The 22,458-nt window shown below is 45.8% G+C and overlaps 1 protein-coding gene across 1 annotated transcript in view; it reads left to right on the top strand.

The window, feature by feature from the left end:
* The window catches only part of WNT3 (Wnt family member 3), a 430,028-nt gene that overhangs the window by 177,008 nt on the left and 230,562 nt on the right, over positions 1-22,458 (top strand). The gene's annotated exons all lie outside the window — the stretch shown is intronic.

The raw sequence follows: 22,458 nt of genomic DNA on the forward strand, positions 1-22,458 counted from the left end.
ATTGAAGGCACACATCTGGCAGTACCTGCACAGTTCCCATACTGATATCATTGAAGGCACACATCTGGCAGTACCTGCACAGTTCCCATACTGATATTACTGAAGGCACACATCTGGCAGTACCTGCACAGTTCCCATACTGATATCATTGAAGGCACACATCTGGCAGTACTTGCACAGTTCCTATACTGATATCATTGAAGGCACACATCTGGCAGTACCTGCACAGTTCCCATACTGATATCATTGAAGGCACACATCTGGCAGTACCTGCACAGTTTTCATACTGATATCATTGAAGGCACACATCTGGCAGTACCTGCACAGTTCCCATACTGATATCATTGAAGGCACACATCTGGCAGTACCTGCACAGTTCCCATACTGATATAATTGAAGGCACACATCTGGCAGTACCTGCACAGTTCCCATACTGATATCATTGAAGGCACACATCTGGCAGTACCTGCACAGTTCCCATACTGATATCATTGAAGGCACACATCTGGCAGTACCTGCACAGTTCCCATACTGATATCATTGAAGGCACACATCTGGCAGTACCTGCACAGTTCCCATACTGATATCATTGAAGGCACACATCTGGCAGTACCTGCACAGTTCCCATACTGATATCATTGAAGGCACACATCTGGCAGTACCTGCACAGTTCCCATACTGATATCATTGAAGGCACACATCTGGCAGTACCTGCACAGTTCCCATACTGATATCATTGAAGGCACACATCTGGCAGTACCTGCACAGTTCCCATACTGATATCATTGAAGGCACACATTTGGCAGTACCTGCACAGTTCCCAAACTGATATAATTGAAGGCACACATCTGGCAGCACCTGCACAGTTCCCATACTGATATCATTGAATGCACACATCTGGCAGTACCTGCACAGTTCCCATACTGATATCATTGAAGGCACACATCTGGCAGTACCTGCACAGTTCCCATACTGATATAATTGAAGGCACACATCTGGCAGTACCTGCACAGTTCCCATACTGATATCATTGAAGGCACACATCTGGCAGTACCTGCACAGTTCCCATACTGATATCATTGAAGGCACACGTGTGGCAGTACCTGCACTGCTCCCATACTGATATCATTGAAGGCACACATCTGGCAGTACCTGCACAGTTCCCATACTGATATCATTGAAGGCACACATCTGGCAGTACCTGCACAGTTCCCATACTGATATCATTGAAGGCACACATCTGGCAGTACCTGCACAGTTCCCATAATGATATAATTGAAGGCAAACATCTGGCAGTACCTGCACAGTTCCCATATTGATATCATTGAAGGCACACATCTGGCAGTACCTGCACAGTCCCCATACTGATATAATTGAAGGCACACATCTGGCAGTACCTGCACAGTTCCCATAATGATATAATTGAAGGCAAACATCTGGCAGTACCTGCACAGTTCCCATATTGATATCATTGAAGACACACATCTGGCAGTACCTGCACAGTTCCCATACTGATATCATTGAAGGTACACATCTGGCAGTACCTGCACAGTTCCCATACTGATATCATTTAATGCACACATCTGGTAGTACCTGCACAGTTCCCATACTGATATCATTGAAGGCACACATCTGCCAGTACCTGCACAGTTCCCATACTGATATCATTTAAGGCACACATCTGGCAGTACCTGCACTGTTCCCATACTGATATCATTGAAGGCACACATCTGGCAGTACCTGCACAGTTCCCATACTGATATCATTGAAGGCACACATCTGGCAGTACCTGCACAGTTCCCATACTGATATCATTGAAGGCACACATCTGGCCATACCTGGACAGTTCAAATACTGATATCATTGAAGGCACACATCTGGCAGTACCTGCACAGTTCCCATACTGATATCATTGAAGGCACACATCTGGCAGTACCTGCACAGTTCCCATACTGATATCATTGAAGGCACACATCTGGCAGAACCTGCACAGTTCCCATACTGATATCATTGAAGGCACATATCTGGCAGTACCTGCACAGTTCCCATACTGATATCATTGAAGGCACACATCTGGCAGTACCTGCACAGTTCCCATACTGATATCATTGAAGGCACACATCTGGCAGTACCTGCACAGTTCCCATACTGATATCATTGAAGGCACACATCTGGCAGTACCTGCACAGTTCCCATACTGATATCATTGAAGGCACACATCTGGCAGTACCTGCACAGTTCCCATACTGATATAATTGAAGGCACACATCTGGCAGTACCTGCACAGTTCCCATACTGATATCATTGAAGGCACACATCTGGCAGTACCTGCACAGTTCCCATACTGATATCATTGAAGGCACACATCTGGCAGTACCTGCACAGTTCCCATACGCATATCATTGAAAGTACACATCTGGCAGTACCTGCACAGTTCCCATACTGATATCATTGAAAGTACACATCTGGTAGTACCTGCACAGTTCTCATACTGATATCATTAAATGCACACATCTGGCAGTAGCTGCACAGTTCCCATACTGATATCATTAAAGGCACACATCTGGCAATACCTGCACAGTTCTCATACTGATATCATTGAAGGCACAAATCTGACAGTACCTGCACAGTTCCCATACTGATATCATTGAAGGCACACATCTTGGCAGTACCTACACAGTTCCCAAACTCATATCATTGAAGGCACACATCTGACAGTACCTGCACAGTTCCCATACTGATATCATTGAAGGCACACATCTGGCAGTACCTGCACAGTTCCCAAACTGATATCATTGAAGGCACACATCTGACAGTACCTGCACAGTTCCCATACTGATATCATTGAAGGCACACATCTGGCAGTACCTGCACAGTTCCCAAACTGATATCATTGAAGGCACACATCTGGCAGTACATGCACAGTTCCCATACTGATATCATTGGAGGCACACATCTGGCAGTACCTGCACAGATCCCATACTCATATCATTGAAAGCACACATCTGGTAGTACCTGCAAAGTTCCCATATTGATATCATTGAAGGCAAACATCTGGCAGTACCTGCACAGTTCCCATACTGATATCATTTAAGACACACAACTGGCAGTACCTGCACAGTTGTCATACTGATATCATTGAAGGCACACATCTGGCAGTACCTGCACAGTTCCTATACTCATATCATTGAAGGCACACATCTGGCAGTACCTGCACAGTTCCCATACTGATATCATTGAAGGCACACATCTGGCAGAACCTGCACAGTTCCCATACTGATATAATTGAAGGCACACATCTGGCAGTACCTGCACAGTTCCCATACTGATATCATTGAAGGCACACATCTAGCAGTACCTACACAGTTCCCATACTGATATCATTGAAGTCACACAATTGGCAGTACCTGGACAGTTCAAATACTGATATCATTGAAGGCACACATCTAGCAGTACCTGCACAGTCCCCATACTGATATCATTGAAGGCACACATCTGGCAGTACCTGCACAGTTCCCATACTGATATCAATGAAGGTACACATCTGGCAGTACCTGCACAGTTCCTATATTGATATCATTGAAGACACACATCTGGCAGTACCTGCACAGTTCCCATACTGATATCATTGAAGGTACACATCTGGCAGTACCTGCACAGTTCCCATACTGATATCATTTAATGCACACATCTGGCAGTACCTGCACAGTTCCCATACTGATATCATTGAAGGCACACATCTGGCAGTACCTGCACAGTTCCCATACTGATATCATTTAAGGCAAACATCTGGCAGTACCTGCAGAGTTCCCATACTGATATAATTGAAGGCACACATCTGGCAGAACCTGCACAGTTCCCATACTGATATCATTGAAGGCACACATCTGGCAGTACCTGCACAGTTCCCATACTGATATCATTGAAGGCACACATCTGGCAGTACCTGCACAGTTCTCAAACTGATATTATTGAAGATACACATCTATCAGTACATGCACAGTTCCCATATGGATATCATTGAGGGCACACATCTGGCAATACCTGCACAGTTCCCATACTGATATCATTGAAGGCACACATCTGGCAGCACCTGCACAGTTCCCATACTGATATCATTGAAGGCACACATCTGGCAGTACCTGCACAGTTCCCATACTGATATCATTGAAGGCACACATCTGGCAGCACCTGCACAGTTCCCATACTGATATCATTGAAGACACACATCTGGCAGTACCTGCACAGTTCCCATACTGATATCATTGAAGGCACACATCTGGCAGTACCTGCACAGTTCCCATACTGATATCATTGAAGGCACACATCTGGCAGTACCTGCACAGTTCCCATACTGATATCATTGAAGGCACACATCTGGCAGTACCTGCACAGTTCCCATACTCATATCATTGAAGGCACACATCTGGCAGTACCTGCACAGTTCCCATACTGATATCATTGAAGGCACACATCTGGCAGTACCTCCACAGTTCCATACTGATATCATTGAAGACACACATCTGGCAGTACCTGCACAGTTCCCATACTGATATCATTGAAGGCACACATCTGGCAGTACCTGCACAGTTCCCATACTGATATCATTGAAGGCACACATCTGGCAGTACCTGCACAGTTCCCATACTGATATCATTGAAGGCACACATCTGGCAGTACCTGCACAGTTCCCATACTGATATCATTGAAGGCACACATCTGGCAGTACCTGCACAGTTCCCATAATTATATCATTGAAGGCACACATCTGGCAGTACCTGCACAGTTCCCATACTGATATAATTGAAGGCACACATCTGGCAGTACCTGCACAGTTCCCATACTGATATCATTGAAGGCACACATCTGGCAGTACCTGCACAGTTCCCATACTGATATCATTGAAGGCACACATCTGGCAGTACCTGCACAGTTCCCATACTGATATCATTGAAGGCACACATCTGGCAGTACCTGCACAGTTCCCAAACTGATATAATTGAAGGCACACATCTGGCAGCACCTGCACAGTTCCCATACTGATATCATTGAAGACACACATCTGGCTGTACCTGCACAGTTCCCATACTGCTATCATTACAGTCACACATCTGGCAGTACTTGAACAATTCCCATACTGATATCATTGAAGATACAAAACTGGCAGAACCAGAAGAGTTCCCATACCAATATCATTCAAGGCACACATCTGGAAGGACCTGCACAGTTCCCATACTGATATCACTGAAGGCACACATCTCGCAGTACCTGCACAGTTCCCATACTGATATCATTGAATGCACACATCTGGCAGTACCTGCACAGTTCCGATACTGATATCATTGAAGGCACACATCTGGCAGTACCTGCACAGTTCCCATACTGATATCATTGAAGGCACACATCTGGCAGTACCTGCACAGTTCCCATACTGATATCATTGAAGGCACACGTGTGGCAGTACCTGCACAGTTCCCATACTGATATCATTGAAGGCACACACTTGGCAGTACCTGCACAGTTCCCATACTGATATAATTGAAGGCACACATCTGGCAGTACCTGCACAGTTCCCATACTGATATCATTGAAGGCACACATCTGGCAGTACCTGCACAGTTCCCATACTGATATCAATGAAGGTACACATCTGGCAGTACCTGCACAGTTCCCATACTGATATAATTGAAGGCACACATCTGGCAGTACCTGCACAGTTCTCATACTGATATCATTGAAGGCACACATCTGGCAGTACCTGCACAGTTCCCATATTGATATAGTTGAAGGCACACATCTGGCAGTACCTGCACAGTTCCCATACTGATATCATTGAAGGCACACATCTGGCAGTACCTGCACAGTTCCCATACTGATATCATTGAAGGCACACATCTGGCAGTACCTGCACAGTTCCCATACTGATATCATTGAAGGCACACATCTGGCAGTACCTGCACAGTTCCCATACTGATATCATTGAAGGCACACATCTGGCAGTACCTGCACAGTTCCCATACTGATATCATTGAAGGCGCACATCTGGCAGTACCTGCACAGTTCCCATACTGATATAATTGAAGGCACACATCTGGCAGAACCTGCACAGTTCCCATACTGATACCATTGAAGGCACACATCTGGCAGTACCTGCACAGTTCCCATACTGAAATCATTGAAGGCACACATCTGGCAGTACCTGCACAGTTCCCATACTGATATCATTGAAGGCACACATCTGGCAGTACCTGCACAGTTCCCATACTGATATAATTGAAGGCACACATCTGGCAGTACCTGCACAGTTCCCATACTGATATCATTGAAGGCACACATCTGGCAGTACCTGCACAGTTCTCATACTGATATTATTGAAGATACACATCTGGCAGTACCTGCACAGTTCCTATACTGAAATCAATGAAGGCACACATCTGGCAGTACCTGCACAGTTCCCATACTGATATCATTGAAGACACACATCTGGCAGTACCTGCACAGTTCCCATACTGATATCATTGAAGGCACACATCTGGCAGTACCTGCACAGTTCCCATACTGATATCATTGAAGGCACAACTCTGACAGTACCTGCACAGTTCCCATACTGATATCATTTAAGGCAAACATCTGGCAGTACCTGCAGAGTTCCCATACTGATATAATTGAAGGCACACATCTGGCAGTACCTGCACAGTTCCCATACTGATATCATTGAAGGCACACATCTGGCAGTACCTGCACAGTTCCCATACTGATATCATTGAAGGCACACATCTGGCAGTACCTGCACAGTTCCCATACTGATATCATTGAAGGCACACATCTGGCAGTACCTGCACAGTTCCCATAATGATATCATTGAAGGCACACATCTGGTAGTACCTGCACAGTTCCCATACTGATATCATTGAAGGCACACATCTGGCAGTACCTGCACAGTTCCCATACTGATATCATTGAAGGCACACATCTGGCAGTACCTGCACAGTTCCCATACTGATATAATTGAAGGCACACATCTGGCAGTACCTGCACAGTTCCCATACTGATATCATTGAAGGCACACATCTGGCAGTACCTGCACAGTTCCCATACTGATATCATTGAAGGCACACATCTGGCAGTACCTGGACAGTTCCCATACTGATATCATTGAAGGCACACATCTGGCAGTACCTGCACAGTTCCCATACTGATATCATTGAAGGCACACATCTGGCAGTACCTGCACAGTTCCCATACTGATATCATTGAAGGCACACATCTGGCAGTACCTGCACAGTTCCAATACTGATATCATTGAAGGCACACATCTGGCAGTACCTGCACAGTTCCCATACTGATATCATTGAAGGCACACATCTGGCAGTACCTGCACAGTTCCCATACTGATATAATTGAAGGCACACATCTGGCAGTACCTGCACAGTTCCCATACTGATATCATTGAAGGCACACATCTGGCAGTACCTGCACAGTTCCCATACTGATATCATTGAAGGCACACATCTGGCAGTACCTGCACAGTTCCCATACTGATATCATTGAAGGCACACATCTGGCAGTACCTGCACAGTTCCCATACTGATATCATTGAAGGCACACATCTGGCAGTACCTGCACAGTTCCCATACTGATATCATTGAAGGCCCACATCTGGTAGTACCTGCACAGTTCCCATACTGATATCATTGAAGGCACACATCTGGCAGTACCTGCACAGTTCCCATACTCATATCATTGAAGGCACACATCTGGCAGTACCTGCACAGTTCCCATACTGATATCATTGAAGGCACACATCTGGCAGTACCTGCACAGTTCCCAAACTGATATCATTGAAGACACACATCTGGCAGTACCTGCACAGTTCCCATACTGATATCATTGAAGGCACACATCTGACAGTACCTGCACAGTTCCCATACTGATATCATTGAAGGCACACATCTGGCAGTACCTGCACAGTTCCCATACTGATATCATTGAAGGCACACATCTGGCAGTACCTGCACAGTTCCCATACTGATATAATTGAAGGCACTCATCTGGCAGTACCTGCACAGTTCCCATATTGATATAACTGAAGGCACACATTTGGCAGTACCTGCACAGTTCTCATACTCATATCATTGAAGGCACACATCTGGCAGTACCTGCACAGTTCCCATACTGATATCATTGAAGGCACACATCTGGCAGTACCTGCACAGTTCCCATACTGATATCATTGAAGGCACACATCTGGCAGTACCTGCACAGTTCCCATACTGATATCATTGAAGGCACACATCTGGCAGTACCTGCACAGTTCCCATACTGATATCATTGAAGGCACACATCTGGCAATACCTGCACAGCTCCCATACCGATATCATTGAAGGAACAAATCTGACAGTACCTGCACAGTTCCCATACTGATATAATTGAAGGCACACATCTTGCATTACCTAAACAGTTCCCATACTGATATAATTGAAGGCACACATCTGGCAGTACCTGCACAGTTCTCATACTGATATCATTGAAGGCACACATCTGGCAGTACCTGCACAGTTCCCATACTGATATCATTGAAGGCACATATCTGGCAATATCTGCACAGCTCCCATACTGATATCATTGAAGGCACACATCTGACAGTGCCTGCACAGTTCCCATACTGATATCATTGAAGGCACACATCTGGCAGTACCTGCACAGTTCCCATACTGATATCATTGAAGGCACACATCTGGCAGTACCTGCACAGTTCCCATACTGATATCATTGAAGGCACACATCTGGCAGTACCTGCACAGTTCCCATACTCATATCATTGAAAGCACACATCTGGTAGTACCTGCACAGTTCCCATACTGATATCATTGAAGGCACACATCTGGCAGTACCTGCACATTTCCCATACTGATATCATTGAAGGCACACATCTGGCAGTACCTGCACAGTTCCCATACTGATATCATTGAAGGCACACATCTGGCAGTACCTGCACAGTTCCCATACTGATATCATTGAAGGCACACATCTGGCAGTACCTGCACAGTTCCCATACTGATATCATTGAAGGCACACATCTGGCAGTACCTGCACAGTTCCCATACTGATATCATTGAAGGCACACATCTGGCAGTACCTGCACAGTTCCCATACAGATATCATTGAAGGCACAACTCTGACAGTGCCTGCACAGTTCCCATACTGATATCATTGAAGGCGCACATCAGGCAGTACCTGCACAGCTCCCATACTGATATAATTGAAGGCACACATCTGACAGTGCCTGTACAGTTCCCATACTGATATCACTGAAGGCACACATCTGGCAGTACCTGCACAGTTCCCATACTGATATCATTGAAGGCACACATCTGGCAGTACCTGCACAGTTCCCATACTGATATCATTGAAGGCACACATCTGGCAGTACCTGCACAGTTCCCATACTGATATCATTGAAGGCACACATCTGGCAGTACCTGCACAGTTCCCATACTGATATAATTGAAGGCACTCATCTGGCAGTACCTGCACAGTTCCCATACTCAAATCATTGAAGGCACACATCTGGCAGTATATGCACAATTCCTAAACTGATATCATTGAAGGCACACATCTGGCAGTACCTGCACAGTTCCCATACTGATATCATTGAAGGCACACATCTGGCAGTACCTGCACAGTTCCCATACTGATATCATTGAAGGCACACATCTGACAGTACCTGCACAGTTCCCATACTGATATCATTGAAGGCATACATCTGGCAGTACCTGCACAGTTCCCATACTGATATCATTGAAGGCACACATCTGGCAGTACCTGCACAGTTCCCATACTGATATCATTGAAGGCACACATCTGGCAGTACCTGGACAGTTCCCATACTGATATCATTGAAGGCACACATCTGGCAGTACCTGCACAGTTCCCATACTGATATCATTGAAGGCACACATCTGGCAGTACCTGCACAGTTCCCATACTGATATCATTGAAGGCACACATCTGGCAGTACCTGCACAGTTCCCATACTGATATCATTTAAGGCACACATCTGGCAGTACCTGCACTGCTCCCATACTGATATAATTGAAGGCACACATCTGGCAGTACCTGCACAGTTCCCATACTGATATCATTGAAGGCACACATCTGGCAGTACATGCACAGTTCCCATACTGATATCATTGAAGGCACACATCTGGCAGTACCTGCACAGTTCCCATACTGATATCATTGAAGGCAAACATCTGGCAGTACCTGCACAGTTCCCATACTGATATCATTTAAGACACACAACTGGCAGTACCTGCACAGTTCCCATACTGATATCATTGAAGGCACACATCTGGCAGTACCTGCACAGTTCCCATACTGATATCATTGAAGGCACACATCTGGCAGTACCTGCACAGTTCCCATACTGATATCATTGAAGGCACACATCTGGCAGTACCTGCACAGTTCCCATACTGATATCATTGAAGGCACACACCTGGCAGTACCTGCACAGTTCCCATACTGATATCATTGAAGGCACACATCTGGCAGTACCTGCACAGTTCCCATACTGATATAATTGAAGGCACACATCTGGCAGTACCTGCACAGTTCCCATACTGATATCATTGAAGGCACACATCTAGCAGTACCTACACAGTTCCCATACTGATATCATTGAAGACACACAACTGGCAGTACGTGCAGAATTCACATACCAATATCACTGAAGGCACACATCTGGCAGGACCTGCACAGTTCCCATACTGATATCACTAAAGGCACACATCTGGCAGTGCCTACACAATTCCCATACTGATATCATTGAAGGCACACATCTGGCAGTACCTGCACAGTTCCCATACTGATATCAATGAAGGTACACATCTGGCAGTACCTGCACAGTTCCCATACTGATATAATTGAAGGCACACATCTGGCAGTACCTGCACAGTTCCCATACTGATATCATTGAAGGCACACATCTGGCAATACCTGCACAGTTCCCATACTGATATAATTGAAGGCACACATCTGGCAGTACCTGCACAGTTCCCATACTGATATAATTGAAGGCACACATCTGGCAGTACCTGCACAGTTCCCATACTGATATCATTGAAGGCACACTTCTGGTATTACCTGCGCAGTTCCCATACTGATATCATTTAAGGCAAACATCTGGCAGTACCTGCACAGTTCCCATACTGATATCATTGAAGGCATACATCTGCCAGTACCTGCACAGTTCCCATACTGATATCATTGAAGGCACACATCTGGCAGTACCTGCACAGTTCCCATACTGATATCATTGAAGGCACACATCTGGCAGTACCTGCACAGTTCCCATACTGATATCATTGAAGGCACACATCTGGCAGTACCTGCACAGTTCCCATACTCATATCATTGAAGGCACACATCTGGCAGTACCTGCACAGTTCCCATACTGATATCATTGAAGGCACACATCTGGCAGTACCTGCACAGTTCCCATACTGATATAATTGAGGGCACACATCTGGCAATACCTGCACAGTTCCTATACTGATATCATTGAAGGCAATCATCTGGCAGTACCTGCACAGTTCCCATACTGATATCATTGAAGGCACACATCTGGCAGTACCTGCACAGTTCCCATACTGATATCATTGAAGGCACACATCTGGCAGTACCTGCACAGTTCCCATACTGATATAATTGAAGCCACACATCTAGTAGTACCTGCACAGTTCCCATACTGATATAATTGAGGGCACACATCTGGCAATACCTGCACAGTTCCTATACTGATATCATTGAAGGCAATCATCTCGCAGTACCTGCACAGTTCCCATACTGATATCATTGAAGGCACACATCTGGCAGTACCTGCACAGTTCCCATACTGATATCATTGAAGGCACACATCCAGCAGTACCTGCCCAGTTCCCATACCGATATCATTGAAGGCACACATCTGGCAGTACCTGCACAGTTCCCATACTGATATCATTGAAGGCACACATCTGGCAGTACCTGCACAGTTCCCATACTGATATCATTGAAGGCACACATCTGGCAGTACCTGCACAGTTCCCATACTGATATCATTGAAGGCACACATCTGGCAGTACCTGCACAGTTCCCATACTGATATCATTGAAGGCACACATCTGGCAGTACCTGCACAGTTCCCATACTGATATCATTGAAGGCACACATCTGGCAGTACCTGCACAGTTCCCATACTGATATCATTGAAGGCACACATCTGGCAGCACCTGCACAGTTCCCATACTGATATCATTGAAGGCACACATCTGGCAGTACCTGCACAGTTCCCATACTGATATCATTGAAGGCACACATCTGGCAGTACCTGCACAGTTCCCATACTGATATCATTGAAGGCACACATCTGGCAGTACCTGCACAGTTCCCATACTGATATCATTGAAGGCACACATCTGGCAGTACCTGCACAGTTCCCATACTGATATCATTGAAGGCACACATCTGGCAGTACCTGCACAGTTCCCATACTGATATAATTGAAGGCACACATCTGGCAGTACCTGCACAGTTCCCATACTGATATCATTGAAGGCACACATCTGGCAGTACCTGCACAGTTCCCATACTCATATCATTGAAGGCACACATATGGCAGTACCTGCACAGTTCCCATACTCATATCATTGAAGGCACACATTTGGCAGTACCTGCACAGTTCTCATACTGATATCATTGAAGGCACACATCTGGCAGTACCTGCACAGTTCCCATACTGATATAATTGAAGGCACATCTGGCAGTACCTGCACAGTTCCCATACTGATATCATTGAAGGCACACATCTGGCAGTACCTGCACAGTTCCCATACTGATATCATTGAAGGCACACATCTGGCAGTACCTGCACAGTTCCCATACTGATATCATTGAAGGCACACATGTGGCAGTACCTGCACAGTTCCCATACTGATATCATTGAAGGCACACATCTGGCAGTACCTGCACAGTTCCCATACTGATATCATTGAAGGCACACATCTGGCAGTACCTGCACAGTTCCCATACTGATATCATTGAAGGCACACATCTGGCAGTACCTACACAGTTCCCATACTGATATCATTGAAGGCACACATCTGGCAGAACCTGCACAGTTCCCATAATTATATCATTGAAGGCACACATCTGGCAGTACCTGCACAGTTCCCATACCGATATCACTGAAGGCACACATTTGGCAGTGCATGCACAGTTCCCATACCGATATCACTGAAGGCACACATCTGGCAGGACCTGCACAGTTCCCATACTGATATCATTGAAGGCACACATCTTGCAGTACCTGCACAGTTCCCATACTGATATCATTGAAGGCACACATCTGGCAGTACCTGCACAGTTCCCATACTGATATCAATGAAGGTACACATCTGGCAGTACCTGCACAGTTCCCATTCTGATATAATTGAAGGCACACATCTGGCAGTACCTGCACAGTTCCCATACTGATATCATTGAAGGCACACATCTGGCAGTACCTGCACAGTTCCCATACTGATATCATTGAAGGCACACATCTGGCAGTACCTGCACAGTTCCCATACTGATATCATTGAAGGCACACATCTGGCAGTACCTGCACAGTTCCCATACTGATATCATTGAAGGCACACATCTGGCAGTACCTGCACAGTTCCCATACTGATATAATTGAAGGCACACATCTGGCAGTACCTGCACAGTTCCCATACTGATATCATTGAAGGCACACATCTGGCAGTACCTGCACAGTTCCCATACTGATATAATTGAAGGCACACATCTGGCAGTACCTGCACAGTTCCCATACTGATATCATTGAAGGCACACATCTGGCAGTACCTGCACAGTTCCCATACTGATATCATTGAAGGCACACATCTGGCAGTACCTGCACAGTTCCCATACTGATATCATTAAAGGCACACATCTGGCAGTACCTGCACAGTTCCCATACTGATATCATTTAAGGCACACATCTGGTAGTACCTGCACAGTTCCCATACTGATATCATTGAAGGCATACATCTGGCAATACCTGCACAGCTCCCATACCGATATCATTGAAGGCACAACTCTGACAGTACCTGCACAGTTCCCATACTGATATCATTGAAGGCACACATCTGGCAGTACCTGCACAGTTCCCAAACTGATATCATTGAAGGCACACATCTGACAGTACCTGCACAGTTCCCATACTGATATCATTGAAGGCACACATCTGGCAGTACCTGCACAGTTCCCATACTGATATCATTGAAGGCACACATCTGGCAGTACCTGCACAGTTCCCATACTCATATCATTGAAGGCACACATCTGGCAGTACCTGCACAGTTCCCATACTGATATCATTGAAGGCACACATCTGGCAGTACCTGCACAGTTCCCATACTGATATCATTGAAGGCACACATCTGGCAGTACCTGCACAGTTCCCATACTGATATCATTGAAGGCACACATCTGGCAGTACCTGCACAGTTCCCAAACTGATATCATTGAAGGCACACATCTGTCAGTACCTGCAGAGTGCCCATACCAATATCATTGAAGGCACACATCTGGCAGTACCTGCACAGTTCCCATACTGATATTATTGAAGATACACATCTGGCAGTACCTGCACAGTTCCCATACTGATATCATTGAAGGCACACATCTGGCAGTACCTGCACAGTTCCCATACTGATATCATTGAAGGCACACATCTGGCAGTACCTGCACAGTTCCCATACTGATATCATTGAAGGCACACATCTGGCAGTACCTGCACAGTTCCCATACTGATATCATTGAAGGCACACATCTGGCAGTACCTGCACAGTTCCCATACTGATATCATTGAAGGCACACATCTGGCAGTACCTGCACAGTTCCCATACTGATATAATTGAAGGCACACATCTGGCAGTACCTGCACAGTTCCCATACTGATATCATTGAAGGCACACATCTGGCAGTACCTGCACAGTTCCCATACTGATATCATTGAAGGCACACATCTGGCAGTACCTGCACAGTTCCCATACTGATATCATTGAAGGCACACATCTGGCAGTACCTGCACAGTTCCCATACTGATATCATTGAAGGCACACATCTGGCAGTACCTGCACAGTTCCCATACTGATATCATTGAAGGCACACATCTGGCAGTACCTGCACAGTTCCCATACTGATATAATTGAAGGCACACATCTGGCAGTACCTGCACAGTTCCCATACTGATATAATTGAAGGCACACATCTGGCAGTACCTGCACAGTTCCCATACTGATATCATTAAAGGCACACATCTGGCAGTAGCTGCACAGTTCCCATACTGATATCATTAAAGGCATACATCTGGCAATACCTGCACAGTTCTCATACTGATATCATTGAAGGCACACATCTGACAGTACCTGCACAGTTCCCATACTGATATCATTGAAGGCACACATCTGGCAGTACCTGCACAGTTCCCATACTGATATCATTGAAGGCACACATCTAGCAGTACCTGCACAGTTCCCATACTGATATCATTGAAGGCACACATCTGGCAGTACCTGCACAGTTCCCATACTGATATCATTGAAGGCACACATCTGGCAGTACCTGCACATTTCCCATACTGATATCATTGAAGGCACACATCTGGCAGTACCTGCACAGTTCCCATACTGATATCATTGAAGGCACACATCTGGCAGTACCTGCACAGTTCCCATACTGATATCATTGAAGGCACACATCTGGCAGTACCTGCACAGTTCCCATACTGATATCATTTAAGGCAAACATCTGGCAGTACCTGCAGAGTTCCCATAACGATATCATTGAAGGCACACATCTGGCAGAACCTGCACAGTTCCCATACTGATATCATTGAAGGCACACATCTGGCAGTATATGCACAGTTCCCATACTGATATCATTGAAGGCACACATCTGGCAGTACCTGCACAGTTCCCATACTGATATCATTGAAGGCACACATCTGCCAGTACCTGCACAGTCCCCATACTGATATCATTGAAGGCACACATCTGGCAGTACCTGCACAGCTCCCATACTCATATCATTGAAGGCATACATATGGCAGTACCTGCACAGTTCCCATACTGATATCATTGAAGGCACACATCTGGCAGTACCTGCACAGTTCCCATACTGATATCATTGAAGGCACACATCTGGCAGTACCTGCACAGTTCCCATACTGATATCATTGAAGGCACACATCTGGCAGTACCTGCACAGTTCCCATACTGATATCATTGAAGGCACACATCTGACAGTACCTGCACAGTTCCCATACAGATATCATTGAAGGCACACATCTGGCAGTACCTGCACAGTTCCCAAACTGATATAATTGAAGGCACACATCTGGCAGCACCTGCACAGTTCCCATACTGATATCATTGAATGCACACATCTGGCAGTACCTGCACAGTTCCCATACTGATATCATTGAAGGCACACATCTGGCAGTACCTGCACAGTTCCCATACTGATATCATTGAAGGCACACATCTGGCAGTACCTGCACAGTTCCCATACTGATATCATTGAAGGCACACATCTGGCAGTACCTGCACAGTTCCCATAATGATATCATTGAAGGCACACATCTGGCAGTACCTGCACAGTTCCCATACTGATATCATTGAAGGCACACATCTGGCAGTACCTGCACAGTTCCCATACTGATATCACTGAAGGCACACATCTGGTAGTACCTACACAGTTCCCATAATTATATCATTGAAGGCACACATCTGGCAGTACCTGCACAGTTCCCATACTGATATGATTTAAGGCACACATCTGGTAGTACCTGCACAGTTCCCATACTGATATCATTGAAGGCACACATCTGGCAGTACCTGCACAGTTCCCATACTGATATCATTGAAGGCACACATCTGGCAGTACCTGCACAGTTCCCATACTGATATCATTGAAGGCACACATCTGGCAATACCTGCACAGTTCCCATACTGATATCATTGAAGGCACACATCTGGCAGTACCTGCACAGTTCCCATACTGATATAATTGAAGGCACACATCTGGCAGTACCTGCACAGTTCCCATACTGATATCGTTTAAGGCACACATCTGGCAGTACCTGCACTGTTCCCATACTGATATCATGGAAGTTACACATCTGGCAGTACCTGCACAGTTCCCAAACTGATATCATTGAAGGCACACATCTGGCAGTACCTGCACAGTTCCCATACTGATATCATTGAAGGCACACATCTAGCAGTACCTGCAAAGTTCCCATACTGATATCATTGAAGGCACACATCTGTCAGTACCTGCAAAGTTCCCATAATGATATCATTGAAGGCACACATCTGGCAGAACCTGCACAGTTCCCATACTGATATCATTGAAGGCACACATCTGGCAGTACCTGCACTTCTCCCATACTGATATCATTGAAGGCACACATCTGGCAGTACCTGCACAGTTCCCATACTGATATCATTGAAGGCACACATCTGGCAGTACCTGCACAGTTCCCATACTGATATCATTAAAGGCACACATCTGGCATTACCTGCACAGTTCCCAAACTGATATCATTGAAGTCACACATCTGGCAGTACCTGCACAGTTCCCATACTGATATCATTGAAGGCACACATCTGGCAGTACCTGCACAGTTCCCATACTGATATCATTGAAGGCACACATCTGGCAGTACCTGCACAGTTCCCATACTGATATCATTGAAGGCACACATCTGGCAGTACCTGCACAGTTCCCATACTGATATCATTGAAGGCACACATCTGGCAGTACCTGCACAGTTCCCATACTGATATCATTGAAGGCACACATCTGGCAGTACCTGCACAGTTCCCATACCGATATCATTGAAGGCACACATCTGGCAGTACCTGCACAGTTCCCATACCGATATCACTGAAGGCACACATCTGGCAGTACCTGCACAGTTCCCATACCGATATCACTGAAGGCACACATCTGGCAGTACCTGCACAGTTCCCATAATGATATCATTGAAGGCACACATCTGGCAGAACCTGCACAGTTCCCATACTGATATCATTGAAGGCACACATCTGGCAGTACCTGCACAGTTCCCATACTGATATAATTGAAGGCACACATCTGGCAGTACCTGCACAGTTCCCATACTGATATCATTGAAGGCACACATCTGGCAGTACCTGCACAGTTCCCATACTGATATCATTGAAGGCACACACCTGGCAGTACCTGCACAGTTCCCATACTGATATCATTGAAGGCACACATCTGGCAGTACCTGCACAGTTCCCATACTGATATCATTGAAGACACACAGCTGGCAGTACCTGCAGAATTCCCATACCGATATCATTGAAGGCACACATCTGGCAGTACATGCACAGTTCCCATACCGATATCACTGAAGGCACACCTTTGGCAGTACCTGCACAGTTCCCATACCGATATCATTGAAGGCACACATCTGGCAGTACTTGCACAGTTCCCATACCAATATCACTAAAGGCACACATCTGGCAGTACCTACACAGTTCCCATAATGATATCACTGAAGGCACACATCTGGCAGAACCTGCACAGTTCCCATACTGATATCATTGAAGGCACACATCTGGCAGTACCTGCACAGTTTCCATACTGTTATAATTGAAGGCACACATCTGGCAGTACCTGTACAGTTCCCATACTGATATCATTGAAGGCACACATCTGGTAGTACCTGCAAAGTTCCCATTCTGATATCATTGAAGGCACATACCTGGCAGTACCTGCTCAGTTCCCATATTGATATCATTGAAGGCACAAATCTGGCAGTACCTGCACAGTTCCCATACTGATGTCATTAAAGGCACACATCTGGCAGTATGTGCACAGTTCCCAAACTAATATCATTGAAGGCACACATCTGGCAGTACCCGCACAGTTCCCATACTGATATAATTGAAGGCACACATCTGGCAGTACCTGCACAGTTCCCATACTCATATCATTGAAGGCACACATATGGCAGTACCTGCACAGTTCCCACACGGATATCATTGAAGGCACACATCTGGCAGTTCCTGCACTGTTCCCATACTGATATCATTGAAGGCACACATCTGGTAGTACCTGCACAGTTCCCATACTGATATATTTGATGGCACACATCTGGCAGTACCTTCACAGTTCCCATACTGATATCATTAAAGGCACACATCTGGCAGTACCTACACAGTTCCCATACTGATATCATTGAAGGCACACATCTGGCAGTACCTGCACAGTTCCCATACTGATATCATTGAAGACACACAACTGGCAGTACCTGCAGAATTCCCATACTGATATCATTGAAGGCACACATCTGGCAGTACCTGCACTGTTCCCATACTGATATCATTGAAGGCACACATCTGGCAGTACCTGCACAGTTCCCATACTGATATAATTGAAGGTACACATCTGGCAGTACCTGCACAGTTCCCATACTCATATCATTGAAAGCACACATCTGGTAGTACCTGCACAGTTCCCATATTGATATAATTGAAGGCACACATTTGGCAGTACCTGCACAGTTCTCATACTGATATCATTGAAGGCACACATCTGGCAGTACCTGCACAGTTCCCATACTGATATCATTGAAGGCACACATCTGGCAATACCTGCACAGTTCCCATACTGATATCATTGAAGGCACACATCTGACAGTACCTGCACAGTTCCCATACTGATATCATTGAAGGCACACATCTGGCAGTACCTGCACAGTTCCCAAACTGATATAATTGAAGGCACACATCTGGCAGTACCTGCACAGTTCCCATACTGATATAATTGAAGGCACACATCTGGCAGTACCTGCACAGTTCCCATACTGATATAATTGAAGGCACACATCTGGCAGTACCTGCACAGTTCCCATACTGATATCATTGAAGGCACACATCTGGCAGTACCTGCACAGTTCCCATACTGATATCATTGAAGGCACACATATGGCAGTACCTGCACACTTCCCATACTGATATCATTGAAGGCACACATCTGGCAGTACATGCACAGTTCCCATACTTATATTACTGAAGGCACACATCTGGCAGTACCTGCACAGTTCCCATACCGATATCACTAAAGGCACACATCTGGCAGTACCTACATAGTTCCCATAATTATATCATTGAAGGCACACATCTGGCAGAACCTGCACGGTTCCCATACTAATATCATTGAAAGCACACATCTGGCAGTACCTGCACAATTCCCTTACTGATATAATTGAAGGCACACATCTGGCAGTACCTGCACAGTTCCCATACTGATATCATTGAAGGCACACATCTGGCAGTACCTGCACAGTTCCCATACTGATATCATTGAAGGCACACACCTGGCCACACCTGCACAATTCCCATACTGATATCATTGAAGGCACACATCTGGCAGTACCTGCACAGCTCCCATACTGATATCATTGAAGGCACACATCTGGCAGTACCTCCACAGTTCCATACTGATATCATTGAAGACACACAACTGGCAGTACCTGCAGAATTCCCATACCGATATCATTGAAGGCACACATCTGGCAGTACGTGCACAGTTCCCATACCGATATCACTGAAGGCACACATTTGGCAGTACCTGCACAGTTCCCATACTGATATCACTAAAGGCACACATCTGGCAGTACCTACACAGTTCCCATACTGATATCATTGAAGGCACACATCTGGCAGTACCTGCACAGTTCCCATAATGATATCATTGAAGGCACACATCTGGCAGAACCTGCACAGTTCCCATACCGATATCATTGAAGGCACACATCTGGCAGTACCTGCACAGTTCCCATACTGATATCATTGAAGGCACACATCTGGCAGTACCTGCACAGTTCCCATATTGATATAATTGAAGGCACACATTTGGCAGTACCTGCACAGTTCTCATACTCATATCATTGAAGGCACACATCTGGCTTACCTGCACAGTTCCCATACTGATATAATTGAAGGCACACATCTGGCAGTACCTGCACAGTTCCCATACTGATATCATTGAAGACACACAACTGGCAGTACCTGCAGAATTCCCATACCGATATCATTGAAGGCACACATCTGGCAGTACATGCACAGTTCCCATACCGATATCACTGAAGGCACACCTTTGCCAGTACCTGCACAGGTCCCATACCGATATCACTGGATGCAGACATCTGGCAGTACCTGCACAGTTCACATACCGATATCACTAAAGGCACACATCTGGCAGTACCTACACAGTTCCCATAATGATATCATTGAAGGCACACATCTGGCAGAACCTGCACAGTTCCCATGCTGATATCATTGAAGGCACACATCTAGCAGTACCTACACAGTTCCCATAATGATATCATTGAAGGCACACAACTGGCAGTACCTGCAGAATTCCCATACTGATATCATTGAAGGCACACATCTGGCAGTACCTGCACAGTTCCCATACTGATATCATTGAAGGCACACATCTGGCAGTACCTGCACAGTTCCCATACTGATATAATTGAAGGCACACATCTGGCAGTACCTGCACAGTTCCCATACCCATATCATTGAAAGCACACATCTGGTAGTACCTGCACAGTTCCAATATTAATATAATTGAAGGCACCCATTTGGCAGTACCTGCACAGTTCTCATACTGACATCATTGAAGGCACACATCTGGCAGTACTGCCCAGTTCCCATACTGATATCATTGAAGGCACACATCTGGCAATACCTGCACAGTTCCCATACTGATATCATTGAAGGCACACATCTGGCAGTACCTGCACACTTCCCATACTGATATCATTGAAGGCACACATCTGGTAGTACCTGTACAGTTCCCAAACTGATATAATTGAAGGCACACATCTGGCAGTACCTGCACAGTTCCCATACTCATATAATTGAAGGCACACATCTGGCAGTACCTGCACAGTTCCCATACTGATATAATTGAAGGCACACATCTTGCAGTACCTGCACAGTTCCCATACTCATATCATTGAAGGCACACATCTGGCAGTACCTGCACAGTTCCCATACTGATATAATTGAAGGCGCACATTTGGCAGTACCTGCACAGTTCCTATACTGATATCATTGAAGGCACACATATGGCAGTACCTGCACACTTCCCATACTGATATCATTGAAGGCACACATCTGGCAGTACATGCACAGTTCCCATACTTATATTACTGAAGGCACACATCTGGCAGTACCTGCACAGTTCCCATACCGATATCACTAAAGGCACACATCTGGCAGTACCTACATAGTTCCCATAATTATATCATTGAAGGCACACATCTGGCAGAACCTGCACAGTTCCCATACTAATATCATTGAAAGCACACATCTGGCA

Source organism: Protopterus annectens, chromosome 13.part0, assembly GCF_019279795.1.
Source record: "Protopterus annectens isolate FY-2018-M chromosome 13.part0, PAN1.0, whole genome shotgun sequence".
NCBI lineage: Eukaryota > Metazoa > Chordata > Ceratodontiformes > Protopteridae > Protopterus > Protopterus annectens.